The following is a 14377-nucleotide window of genomic DNA, read 5'->3' as shown; positions in this document are numbered from 1 at the left end:
TGTAATGTCTGGTGTTAGTTTTGACATAATCTACATGTTGATTTTCATAGTGGTTGCCCCAGGTTACACTTCCATCAACAAGAAGTAAGTGTTCGTTTTCAATCTGCAAGAGCACCAGCATTTGCTCTTACTTGATTTGTTGAGGATGGCCACTCTTTTGCAGTGAAATGAAATATCAGTGTTGGTTTGATTTGCATTTATTGAATGACCAGCAGTGTTGACTATTTTTTCATGTATTTGTTTGCCAGTTGTGAGAAGTGTTATTCATTTCAGAACTCAGTTTCTTGATTGGGTCTTTTAATTTTGAGATACTATTTTTTTCAGTTTTTTTTATATATATTCTAGATATCCATCCCTTGTCTGATGAACAGCTGGAAGTATTTTCCCGTTGTGCAGATTATCTTCTTCCTATGTTGGGCATTTCTCTTACTGTGCTTGATCTCTGGTCAATATTTCATTACCTCTTGGAAATAACCCTTCTGAGAACACCCACCCAGTGCCCTAGCAATGATGAGGTTTTCCGTTTACCAGATGGGTTTAAGAACGAACTCCTGCCTTTGAAAGCTTAGGACATTTCTTTGTGTACCCTTCTCTGTTTGGTATTTAAACTGCAAATTCCAAACATCTCCACCTTCCTGGACTCCAAATTTCATGTCTCAGGTCAAAGATAAGTCACATTCACTTGTCTAGCAGAGTCTTAGTGATTTTTCATATTAATATAATTACATAGAATTCCCTTTTGTGTCTCGGGATTTTTCTCAACACCATATTATTTTTTTCCTTTCTATAAGAAGTACACAACCTTTTCCCTACTGTGTGCACTTTTTTTGTCCATAGCTTTTTAAAAATAAAACTCCTAAATCCCTGAGTTTTATTGAGGTATTTTTATCTTAAAATATTTTCATAGCTTTTCATGCATAAAATATGTGCATTGTTTGTTTTCAGTTACATAATCTTGTAACTTTTGGTCTTTCTCCTTTTAAATTATTATTCAAACAATATTTTCTATCCATTTCTCATTTTTCATGTAAAATAAAAAAAATATTTCTTGTTTTTTCCATGTTCTTATCTTGTTTCCTTTAGGTACATTTCCTGTACATCTGAAATATTTCTCGGTTATTTCACACACTTAAATAATTACGTATTACTTCTATATTGTGCAATATGTGTTGATGTCAGGTTATTCAGTTGCTTTTGCATTTTGGCCTTTTTTCAAAAATCCTCTACCTTTTGCTCTATATGTAAGAGTTTCCTATATGTTTATGTTATAAGCAATTGCTTCTTAGCAACTCTTTTCAAAATCTTTCACCCTAATATTGGATCTTTTCATCTTGTGTGACCTTTGAAAAAACATTTTGGCTTGATTGCCATTACTCAGTTTTTTCTAATTATGATTTCATTAATTACTGCTCTTCTAAGATTATTTACCTTACCTTGAATATATTTTACTTTCTTTATAGAGTTTATTAAAATGGAAAGTTACAAGAGTGATTTGAATCTTTTCATTCTTTCTAGCCTAAGTATGTAATGATGTGTCTCTATGACTTTGAATAGTTAATGTCTTCTATATTGGCAAAAATGTGTCTTAAAGTGTCACTTAAAAATATTTGTACATTTTTAGATATATGTTATTGTTTTTAGTTTAATTCCCTTAAGGTTGGAGGACACACTGTCTTAGTCTATTTCTTGCTGTTATAGAATATTTTTTCATGACAGTAAATGTATTGGCTAATAGTTCTGGAGGCTAGGAAATCCACAATGAAGGCCCCCAGAATCTGACCATGGCCATCTTGCTGCCTCATTGATTGGCAAAAAGACAAAAACTGGATGAGAGAGAGCAAGTCACCAAATGTGCAGTTTCCAGACCATTTTTAATGGGCACCAATCAATTCATGAGGATGAAACACTCGTGATCTAAGTAGTTCCCCCCTCCGTGGACCCTGTCTCCAAATACTGCTGCATTGGAGATTAAGTTTATAGCACATGCTCTTTGATGATGCATTCAAACCATCGCCATGATTTGTATGATTCCAACACTTTAGCAATGTAAAAGACAATTTGTGGCTCACATTGATAAATAATCCCATATGCATTTTAAAATAATGTGGGGCCAGGGGTGTAGCTCAGCAATGCAGTACCTGCCCGGCAAGCACAAAACCCTGAGTTCGATTCCTGGTACCAAAAAAGAAAATAATGTGTATCCTCATGTGGATTAATATTGTCCATCTTTTGGGTCCTGTGTGTGTGTGTGTGTGTGTGTGTGTGTGTGTGTGTGTGTGTGAGAGAGAGAGAGAGAGAGAGAGAGAGAGAGAGAGAGACAGAGACAGAGAGACAGAGACAGAGACAGAGACAGACAGAGAGACGCAGAAACAGAGAGACAGAGAGTTTGAATTCATTTTATATAATGTATAAAGTTTTGGTACAGATCCAAATTTAACACACGGATATTCATTTGTTCAAATATCATGTATTGTAAATATAATATTACCATGTTTTTCAGCTAAATTACTTAGATCTTTGCAAAAAATTGTGTCTGTCATTTAGAAAATAGCATATTGTGTTGTTGACTAAAGATCTATAGTAAATCTTAAAATCATGGAGTATGATTTTATCATCTCTTTTACTTTTTAAAAATTATCTTCTTATATTTCCCTTATCCTTGGTGAGAAGTAACTGATTTACTACATTGAGACGGGTCATGAACACAGTATGATTTTCTGTTTATGTTGGTCTTTATTTCATTGGTGTTTTGCAGTTTTGAGAACAGAGACACTGCATGTATTTTTAGGGTTTATGTGAGTATTTTAATTTTGCTATTAAAATGGTACTTAAATAATTTGTAGTTTTCAAAGATTATAACTTATATGGGAATATAATTTGTTTATATATTAAGAGTCTCTATCATTAGGCTTTGCTAAACTATTGATTTGTGATGAGTCTTTTGAAATCTCTGTAATTTTTTTTCAAATCCATTAATGTGTCTTATGAGAATAACTATATCATATTTCATCCCAATCTGTATGTCTCTTATTTACATTCAATATTTTATCCTATTGATACGATTGCCTCTAAAATTTTGAAAAGGATGAGAGAGAGTAACATCTGTCTCTTAGGATGCAAGAATTTGGTCTTTTCCTACAATGTTTGATGCTAGTTGTAGATATTTTGTAACTATGTATCAGGTAAAGCTTATCTGTTTCCTTCTATGAGGGTCCTTAAACATAAGTGGAGGTTTTACATTATTATCAAGTACTTTTTTATTTAGTTGGAAATGACTAAAAAGTATTTAATTTGTTAGTGTCACTTACTACATTGATTTATTATGACCTACTGAATCAGACTTGCATTCTTCCAAAGTGTCACATCTCATACTGTGTTATAATCATTATATATTTGAAAGTTCTTTGAGTATTACTGTGTTGGGAAGTTTTGTATCCATATTCCTGAGGGATTCTTGTAGTTTTCCTTTTCTCTGCTATCTTATCTTGGTTATGGTATAAATGTAGTGGTAACCTTAAAAAATGGATTGAGATTATTTCCTCTCATTATAGTTTTTGAAAGACATTTCTCATAATTCTTTATCAAATTGGATGAAAGCACCCATATATACATTACATCTAGAAATTTATTTTCAGAAAGTTTTAAAACATATTGAGTATTTTTTATTGAATTACTGATCAGGTGTTGTGAACTGGCTGAGTGAATTAAACCACAGATATTAATTTTGTCCTAGTCCTGGAGGCTGAATATTGGGGTGGCATTGTCTACAGGGATGCACTCACCTGAAACCCTTCTTGTGTTCTAGGTGGGCATAAGCATGCCGGATTTTCACATAAGCATTGCTCTTTGTACGCACGGCCCTGATTATTTTTCTATCGTTCAAATCCACTTTGTTCAAAAGGATGTTACAGAACATGGTTATTTATTCAAACTGCACAATAAGTTGGTAATTGAATAAGCTAGCTTGGTAGCACAGAACAGAAAGACTTCATTTGCATGATGTCCAAGCACAGTAATGGAGAGAATTCTGAAATCTGTGATCCAAGGGTATGGATGGGGCAAAGACAGAAGATTCCTAAAGGAGTACAAAAAGGTAACTGGACACAAAGCAATCAGTAATCTACATGTGTACAATCAATTTTCATAGCTCTTCAGTTGTCATATGTTCTGAATATGGAACTATTTCTGTGATTTCACTTTGGAAGTTTTGGATGTTTGACATCAAAATGTCACCCACTAGACCCTTTCCAAAACTCAAGAGAAGACTCCATGGCATCTACAAGAGCAACCACCTAGTCGTGGGAAGGGAAGCTAGGCAAACTTCACCAACATGACCCAGGTGGTAGCAGGCTGATAAGATTGCTGAGCTGCAGAAACTCCAAAATTAGCAATCTTTCATGTCAATTACAAGGAAGTAATTAAAACCAACTGAACATTTTGGTCTTTCTGTTGATTTGACGGAGACCAGTGAGATGGGATTCAAGCTCAAACCAACATAATAGGAGCCCAAAATTATCAAAGTCATTCTTAGAAGCTTTATGGTACATGATTAGAAGACATTTTGGAGAAGGCAAAGTAGCAGAGATGTTAAAAGACCCCTGACTTGACCGTGGTTCATGGAGGAGGAAGGGAAACAAGATTGATTAGGGGAAGGGAAGGGAATTTTTTTAAATGAGGAAATTTATTCTAAACAATATTGTAATCGTGGTTCCTTCACATTTACGCATTTGTCAAAACTCACTTAACTTGACACTGAGGTAACTGTAGAGTCTTCCAAATTTTGAGTATGAATGTGTCCACCAGAATGGTTTTAAAATCACTGTGTGCGAGACTGCCCTATAATTCCAAATTATGGCAAAGACAATATGAAACATTCCTCTAGCACTCCTACCAAACATGAACCTGGGAGGCTAGGTGCAGTCCCATTGCAAGATGTTTCTTGGCAATTGAGTGGGTCCTTCAGAAGGACTTTCCTTCCCAGAGGTTGGGAGAGACTGGATGCAGAGAGATGGGCCTGGGACATATCTCATTGATCTTCTCCATGGCCAATGCCCACAGCTCAATGTATGGATTCCTATCCTATTTGACAAGTACTGTACTTCATCCCATGTCTTAGTTACTTTTATGTCCTTGCTGAGACAAAACACCTCAAACTCAAAGAAGGAAACTATTTAATTCACAGTTTGTAGAGGTTTCAGTCCATAACCAACTGGCTACAAAGCAGGGTGGCACGTAGCACAGGGGTAAAAGATAAAAAAGGTAGCAGAAGATAGCAAAAGCATGACGCAGGAGAGAGAGAAAGAGACAAACCCCTTTTGATCACTTATATTATATTCAGGGTACCAGCCCTAGGGTGGGTGTAGCATTCCCAACCTTAATCGCAGCATTGGATTATGAATTAATCACAAACTCTAGATTCAGCTGCCTATGCAAAGCCTGCCCTCCATTACTGCCTAAGGCACTGGGAGACATGTAGACACTAACTATAACACCCCACCTAGGGTTATAACAAGATTACAAAATCTCCTGGGCTACAAAACATGACATAAATCATGAATGATGAGTGAATTTCAGAGGGTAAAGGAAAACCATACCAATCAATGCACATTTGAATCACTAAACACATTGCTACTTAGGAATATTAAAATTATTAGGGAAGATGTGCCTTGGACACACAGTAAAAAACCACTTCTGACTACCTTCTTCCTTTGTGGGAGGCATTTGGAATGTGGATTATATTGGATCAAAACTCAAATCAGCTGCTCAAATCTAAAAAATTGCCTTGAGTCTCAAAAGAGATTTGGACTTTGGCACTTGAAAAAAGCTGAAATTGTTCAAACTTGGAGGGGACTTATTTTATTTTTAGTCCTATGGGAAATAGTTGCATCATGTTGCATTAAATTATGAACGTGGTGTCATTGTTTTTATTTTGAGATTAAATATGGCTCTAAAAGATGTGTTTTGGTGTAAAATTCACAGGGGGTGAACTTTGATTGTTAAACTTTATTGGTCAACAAACAGGTTAAACCTAGCGGTTTAAGAAAGGATGCTCCCAAATGTGCTGGGAGCGATCATAGAAGCATGACTTTCAGTAATGTAAATGATCTCTGTCTTCTTCCACTCTGGTATGATTTGCTAGTTTTATTTTCTGGCCACCATGAACCAAGAAGCTTTGTGCCTCCAAGACCTTCTCCAGTGCTGTTTCTTCCTTGGAGCCAGCCTATTATAGACTGAAAACATGAGCCAAGTAACCCTTTCTTGCAGTTGTGGTTGTCGTAGCAGCAAATGAGAAGGATGGGTTACTGTCCTGTGCTTCTGGAATTAACAATGGAAAATAGCAGAAGAAAGAAGGAGAGAGAGAGAGAGAGAGAGAGAGAGAGAGAGAGAGAGAGAGAGAGAGAGAGAAAGAGAGACCTAGTTAAACACATAGAAGAAATTCACTGTAACCCCAAATGTGAAGAAGGCCTGGGGAAGACTAAAGACTGTGGAGCTGGTTCCTGGGTATGGGTGGATAGGGGCAGGGAAGCTGAGGCCTGCACAGGTAGCACATGCCAAACTAAGCCAGGAGGAAGTTTTGAAACTCCTGCCTCTATATCATGTGCTGTGGTAACACCTCATACCAGAGATCTCAGTAACATTCAGGTAACATCAGCCATCAGCCTTCAGGACAAAAGAGACAGTAGCTTTCAGAGACTGAGCTATAACTACCTGAAACCGCCTCATTGGGTGAGGACTGGCTTTCAAATCATCAATATTTGAATGGATGAAAGGAATGTAATAGAAATAGAATAGTAGTTAAAATTGAACCGTGCAGATTAACAGTCGACAAGATCTAATCCAATAAGCATATGTCGTATACCTACATGCATTTGCAAATGTATTTGTACAAATATGTACATAAATAACTGGCTTGACATATATATATATATATATATTAATACATGAGTACATATAATGTACATTATTATAGTCTACATGGATAATATATATATATATATAAATTAATACATGAGTACATATAATGTACATTATTATAGTCTACATGGATACTCTATACACTTTCCATTTCTATTGTATAAATTCCACACAGACATTTAGTCGAGATGATAAATAATTTCCTGTTCCTAAGTGAACACTGAAAGGTGATAATCACACCCTGGACTATGAAAAGTTGGATTACATGACAGATGCAGGGCTCGCCTCAATCCTCTGCTACTGCTCATGCTCTTCTCACTCACTGTCAATCTTTTACAAGGAAAGGATGCAAAGATCTGACTTCAGCAGGGGAAGAGACCTCATAGGAGGATGGGTTGTCCTTGAAGAGGTCACCATAATATTGAGTTCCTCATCATGGCCCCAAAATCAGCCCTGAAGGCCCCAGGGAGCAATATCAGCCTGACCACACCCCTCCCCTTGCAAGGCTGCCACCACCAAGGGCAATTTTGGAGATGGAGAAAAACTCAGTGAGGTGGGCAAGACCACAATCCAGGCTCTTCCAAGAACCAAGTTGACAGCCCACAAAGAGGATGGAGTACCCTGCAGAATTCAGTTCTAATCATTAGACATTACAACCAGTTACTTCCAGACCCATGGGGTCTGATCTGTGTGAGACCATGTTCTGAGTTCTTTGCTTCAGGTGACAGTAGCATAACAATCCTAGCTCAGGTATGTATCAATGTGACACCTGTCAGTGCTATAAGAAATCCCCAAACCAACGAGACTGTCCCCAAACAATTCAAAGGAATCCACACGTGGTCAGCAGAGGAAGAGAAAAGATCCTGTCCGAATCAAATTTGAGGGCTAGAGAATGAGAACTGATCTTGGGGTCTGCAGCCAGAAGGGCTCTCCATGCCTCATGTCGGAGCTCCAGGAACCAGGCAGGGAAGGTCTTGGCCTGAGGCAGTGTCTGCTGTGTTCATGTAGTTGAGTCAGACAGTGTCAGGAGTCAAAGTCAGGTGCATGCCCTACATGAGTACTAATGAACTTACTTGTCAAAGAGCAGAAGACTTCACAGGCCTCGAGTTACACATGCCCCACTATCTGCCCTGGATCCTTGTTCTATGCAGGCTGCCTGCGTCTTAAGGATTCACCTTACTTTCTGTGCCAGGTATACTGGGGACAAGTTCTCCAGGAGCACAAGAGCCTCTGAGGCCCCAGAGTACCACCCAAAATGAAGACCTGTAATAGACAATTCTGAGAACTACTAAGAGTGCTATGCTCAGCTGAGGCTGCTCATCGACTCTCTCTCTCCCACAGTCCTCTGATTCTCCATTATCAAGTCTCTGCCATCTCCAAGGAGTATCATAGTGCCTCATAGTCAGGGGAGTGACAGATCCAAGCTAGAGGGAGGCTGTCCTGCGCAAAGAGGCACTTTCCCTGGAGGGTGTGCAGGTTCATGAGCCTGAAAGGAAGGAAACATAAGTCACTGCTTCCTCCAACTCGTCCTATACTGCTATCCTAGCCATACCAAGAGAAGTGTCTGCTGATGAGACCTCAAATTATTCCTAGAATCTTCTGAGCATCTCCTTGCCCCCCCCATCATAGCCTCTACTCAATGGAGTCAATGCAGTGAGGGATTCAGCAGCCAAGAAGAGGAGATTCCAAGTACCTCACAAGTCCTGGGAGTCCCTCAGCTCCTATTGCTTATATACTATATTAACATGATTGTTATTTTGCAAATCTCTTGCTCCTCAAGTTTCAAAATATGCAACAGTTCACCAATGCAGACATCACTGAATAATGTTGAGCAGGATTTCCAAGACTACTTCCCTTTGATCTTCAGGGAACCCTGACAGTGTGAATGTCTTCTTTGGCACTGAAGTGAAAGAAGAACACCCTGATCACTCCACGATCTTGTCTCTGCCATGAGTCTCACCTATGATGTGATGCTGGGTGACAGATCAGGGCATGGCCAAGAATGGACTCCTGATAATCACCCTGTATGTCATCTACATGAAGGGCAACTGTGCCAATGAGGAGGACATTTGGGAAGTCCTGAGTGTGATAAGGGTGCAGACTTAGTGGAAGCAAGTCAACTATGGGGGGCCTGAGAAGTTCATTTGAAAAGCAGTATCTGGAACACTAGCAGGTGCTCAACAGTGATCCTGCTTGCTACCAGTCCTGTTAGGTCAAGCAAGATGAAAGCCCAAGAGATTTTTGCCAGGACCAGTGGAGGAGATTCCAGATCTACCTGCTTCAATATGAAGAATATGTGAGAGATAAACAAGAGGCAAAAAATACAGAGGGATAGTCAAGTCCATTGAGGATCAAGGTGCATACAAGGGACAGGGGACACTCCAGAGCCATATTACTAGCTTAGATTTTTCCAGTTGTGAAATAAGGCCCATTCCTCATTCTCTAACAAGAGCAGTCAGCCTTTTAAGAAATGGAGATCCAGGCTATGTTGGGGAAAATACGGTGTATAATATTTTGAAGTCAGTCCTATTTCAGTAATGTTGAAATTGATATATGTTACTATTATAATTTTTGAAATCTAGTTCTGTCATCAGAGGATGGAAGCAGCTAACACATCTGATAAATGATAATGATCTCACATAAATTTTTGCTTTTCCATCACGACTATAATAGTTTGCTATTTTCTAAAACCCACTGAGAAACTATTTTACTTTGTGATATGGAACAAAATACCATTTCATGGGAATAGAAATTGCCTTGGAGATGTGTAAGATCTTTACATTAAGACAGATGGAGTCATGAAATAGACATAAAAAAGAGACAATTCTTGACATCTTATCTCTTTTATTCTGTTGCTCTATGCAATTAAAATACTAAACTTCATTGGGTTCTTCCAGAACATTGGAAAAATTTAATATCAGTAAAGAACCCTGTGTGCCCCATGGTACATTGAAACCTAAACCTTCTTTGAGCAAGTGTTGTCCCCCATAGGATGGTGGGGTCTGGGGCAGCAGCCATGTCAATAATAGAGAGATGTCCCCAAGGACCCAAAGAACAAGTAAAAGAGCAGTGAGGGGATGGGGACCAGCAAACAGCAGTCCAGGAAGAATGTGGAGCCACAGAAGTTTGAGGCTTGGGAAAACTGCAATTCTATCTTTGAGAGTTAATTTTAACAGAGCTGCATATTGGCTGGGGCAGGACAATGGTTTAAAGGATCTGGGGGCTGAAACTGGAAAACTGTTCTGAGTAGTTCTATTTGGTTCATGTGGAAAACAGAAAGAAATGTCAACTTGCTCAGGTACGGGACGCATCTTGAGTGCTACCCCAGTACTGCTGGACACAACACAAAACCGAGAGATTTATATCCATTGCAAGAATTTACAAGGAAATGTTTTCTTTTTAAATTTGTGTCCTGGAATTTTGTTGTGTCCTAACAAAAATGTTAGTCAAAATGACTAATAACAACAGCCACTTTTGTGTGGGGTCAAACAGCCCTGTAAGGGCTGATGTACTTACAATGAAATGCAGTGTAATTTAAATAAGAAAAATGGATGAACCTCGACAATATAATTATAAGTGAAAAAGCAGACACAGGATTCAATATCATATAATTTTCTTTCCATAAAAAACCCAAAAGAGAAATAAGTTAGAGAGTAAAATAAAAGATAGATAATATGAAATGGGAAGATAGACCTTTTGCAAAAGCGAGACTCAAGAGATAGAGGACGTGGGCCAGGGAAGGGAGTGTATGCCCAGATACTCCGTAAGAAGAATGCCATCATTTATGTATCACAAACATGTACTTATAAAAATGCAATAAATGTTTCAATTTTAAAATGTATTACAGTAAAAGGTATATTGCCATGGATCCTTTTCAAAAAATTTTTCTTCTTTTTCTCATTTATTTTCCCTATCATTCTTGCCACTTTCAAAAGCAGTTTTAGGTAAATTTCTTTGAAAGTGAATCTTAAGTTGTGCTCTTCTGGCTGCCTTGAAACCCTGAAAACACTGAAAAAGTTTACTGTTATGAGTGAATGGACTTCTGGGAATACCCACAAGTCCCATGGTTTCAGGATCAATGAGGAAAGAGGAAAGGGGCACACCACAGTGTTTCTGGGAGCCTGCCTTTCCATGTGCAGCACGGAGCAGCAGCATTCACTCAGCCTCGTATCTCCACACAACACCTTGCTAATTCCATATAGTCAGGTGCAAATCAGGATGCTCACAGCTTTCTCATATATGAGACCCTCGGGTGAGCCAGAAATATAGGCTTCACCAGAAAGCATGTTTTTAAAAATATAGCACTTTAATCTAGTTGTGGTAATGTGCAGAACGGTGAGGAGATAATTTTCTGTTTTTTAAGCCACCCAGTCTCTTCTTCTTACAGGTAAAAACTAACAGGTAAGAAATCAGAAAATGACTTTGGCAGGGACAATCAGAGCAGTTTGAAAGAAGTAAATCTGATGCACATCTGTAAGCACTGTACTCAGCAACAGCAGCATCAATATTCTTCTCAGTACACAAAGAACTGTCTGCCAGAGAGACCATCTGGTTAAGCACGAAGCACTCCCAAGAAAGTGGAGAGGATTCAAAGTGTCTGTAGGCATATCTCCTCAATTGCTATTATTTCTCTTTTATTTTGCTCACTTAATTAAGTGTACGTGTACGTTTGGATTTCACACGCAGGATAAATCCTAATGTATTTGAGCTTGTGTTTCTGATTTATTTCACTAAATGTTACACTCTCAAGATTTATCCCTTTTCCTACAAATGACTCAAATTTATCATGAGTAATACACTGCCTTTTGTATAAATCCTGTATTTTCTTTTTTGTGTTCTTCTATTGATGGACCTACAGGCTACTTTCAAAGGCTGGCTATTATGAGTTGTGCTCCTCTAAACGCAGATATGCATGTATCACTGTAAAAGACATTTTTCACTCTTTGAGAGACACCTAGAAAGGCTGAGTCCAACAGAATTTCAAATTTTAATTTGTCTAGCAATCTCCATATTGTTTTCCTTAGTGGATATGCCGGTTTACATCGTCACCAATAGTGCAGAGAGGACCCTTTGTCTCTGGAGCTACATAAGCTTTTGTCACTTATGAATTTCTGATGATAGTGATTTTTTCTGGTGTAAAATGGAATGTCAGTGTCGTTGTAATTAGCATTTTGCTAATGACCAAAAACGTTGAACTTTTTTTCATGTACTTATTGGCCAGTTCTATTTTTTCTTTGGAGAAATGTCTACTCATTTCAACTGCCTATTGTTTGAATGGGTCTTTTCTTCTGGAAATTTAATTTTTTAAATTTCTTTATATAGGTATTTGTCCTCTGTAAGAGGAGTGGCTGGCAGAATGTTTTTTGCCTTCTGTAGGTTGTCTCTTCAGTCTGCAGGTTGGTTCCTTTGTTCCCTAGAGTATTTTCAACTCGATATAATGCCATATTTTTCTTTTTTGTCTCATTTCTGTACTGCATTTCCTCTTTAAACATCCACATCCAAACACCATTATATTCTGAGGTCTGAGTGGTGTCTGTCCTATGAATATGCTGGTAAGAGGACAAAATCCTATGCATAAAAACAACAAATAGAGCACAAGAAATGTGACAAGTGAAAGTAGGAGGTTTGCCAAAAGGAACCAAAACAAAACTGAGTGTCACTTGGGTTTAGACTATAATTCAATTGGAAGAGATCTTGCCTAGCATGCACAAGGCCCTTGGTTTGATTGTATGTGGCAATGAAACAGAAAAAATGTATAAGATGCACAAATGCAGCAGCCAGAAATTTAGCACTATAAAGCGTATGACATTCTTAAAGAGGAAAATTATATCAAACAATAACCCGTACTTAAAGACTTAGATTTCTAGTTGTGACCATAAAAGAAAAAGAACAACCAGGATGAGAGAAAGTGAAAAGAAAGAAGAGAAAAGAGAAAAAATCATATATATGATACCTAACACACTTATACTACTAATTTCTTTTAGTTCATTGAAAATATAGGTCTGTGCTTATATTAGTTGATCAATTTTGCATGCCTGTATCTTGTAATCAGAGCAATTATTTTGAAGACAACAATATGCAATATATTAACCATTATCAATTTCCTATTACCCTGTTTTGAGACTCTGTATTATTGTTTTTTTTTTTAAACAAAGCCGAGAGTGGTGGCACAAAGCTATAATCCCAGCACTTGAGAGGCTGAGGCAGGAGGATCATCGCAAGTTTGAGACCAGCCTGGGTTACAAAGTGAGCCCAAGGCAAGCCAGAACTGTATAGCAAGACCTTGTCTGAAAAAGACAAAATAATAATAATGAATTAATTAAATTTTAAAGACTTAGGGAGCAGAACAAGTGCAAGCCATCTGAAAATAAACATAAAGTAGGGATGAATACTACAGAATATGATGGAAAGAATGACATAGAGTGTAAAATAATTAGAGAAAGCTGATACAAGGAAAAATGTTTTGGTACCAGGAGCCAAACTCACAACCTTGCATTTGGCAGGCAGTGCCATGCCACTGAGCGATATCCCCTGCCCCTGAAATTTGATTTTTTGGGTTTTTTAATTTGTAAATGTATTTTTTGTACTGGGGATCGAACTCACAGCCTCACACTCACCAGGTAAGCACTTGAGCACTTGAGCTGCTGAGCTAAAAAGCCAGGGATGTATTTTTAAAAGATTAATGAATTACACACACCTTTGATTAGACCAAGCAAGGTAAGAGAAGCTTAAAATAACCAAAATCACTGTGAAACGTGATATAGTGTATGATTGCAGGTTTGTCATTCTGGAAAAGGTAAAATGAAAGGGGTAATAAAAGATCACTCTCTGAAAGTGGTTCATGGAAAGTAAAATGAAGAAAGGTGTGATACATGGAGGTAAGGTACTGTTGGGCAGGGAATCTATCCTGTACAGTAAATACTGTCACCGTGGTTCCTTGGTGATTACACATTTGAGAAAACCCACTGAAGTTGACAACGAGGTAAGTTTATACTGTCACAAGCCACAGTGTAATCAATAATGGTGTTAAAATCATTGTGTATAGGGCTGCCCTATAATTCCAAGTTATGGCAAAGAGATTGTGGAATTGTGCTCCTGAACTTCCAGCAAACACAAACCTTGCACACTGGGGTCAGGGAAAGTGCAGGCAGTTCCCTGGGCATTCGGCATGTTCTCCTGGAGTTTCTCCCTCCTAGAGCTTGGAAAAGGGGTGAGGTGCAGGGAGGTGAGCATGGAACAGGACTTAGAGGGCCCTCTGTGACTAACATCCATAGCTAAACACCAAGACCCTATCCTATTTGAGGAGGACTGAACATCACCCCCTCCAGGCCTAGAACAAGTTACATCAGGTAACTTTAAAAAGTGGTCAATCCCAGCATAGAATGAAACGATAGAGAAAAATCCTAGATGTATTACAGCTGAATCTACAATGTCAGTGTAATAGGTAGGAGGAAATCACTGT

Source organism: Cavia porcellus, unplaced genomic scaffold, assembly GCF_034190915.1.
Source record: "Cavia porcellus strain 051 isolate PalLab524CR breed Dunkin Hartley unplaced genomic scaffold, mCavPor4.1 scaffold_3, whole genome shotgun sequence".
Classification (NCBI taxonomy): domain Eukaryota; kingdom Metazoa; phylum Chordata; class Mammalia; order Rodentia; family Caviidae; genus Cavia; species Cavia porcellus.
This window is presented reverse-complemented; position numbering follows the sequence as displayed.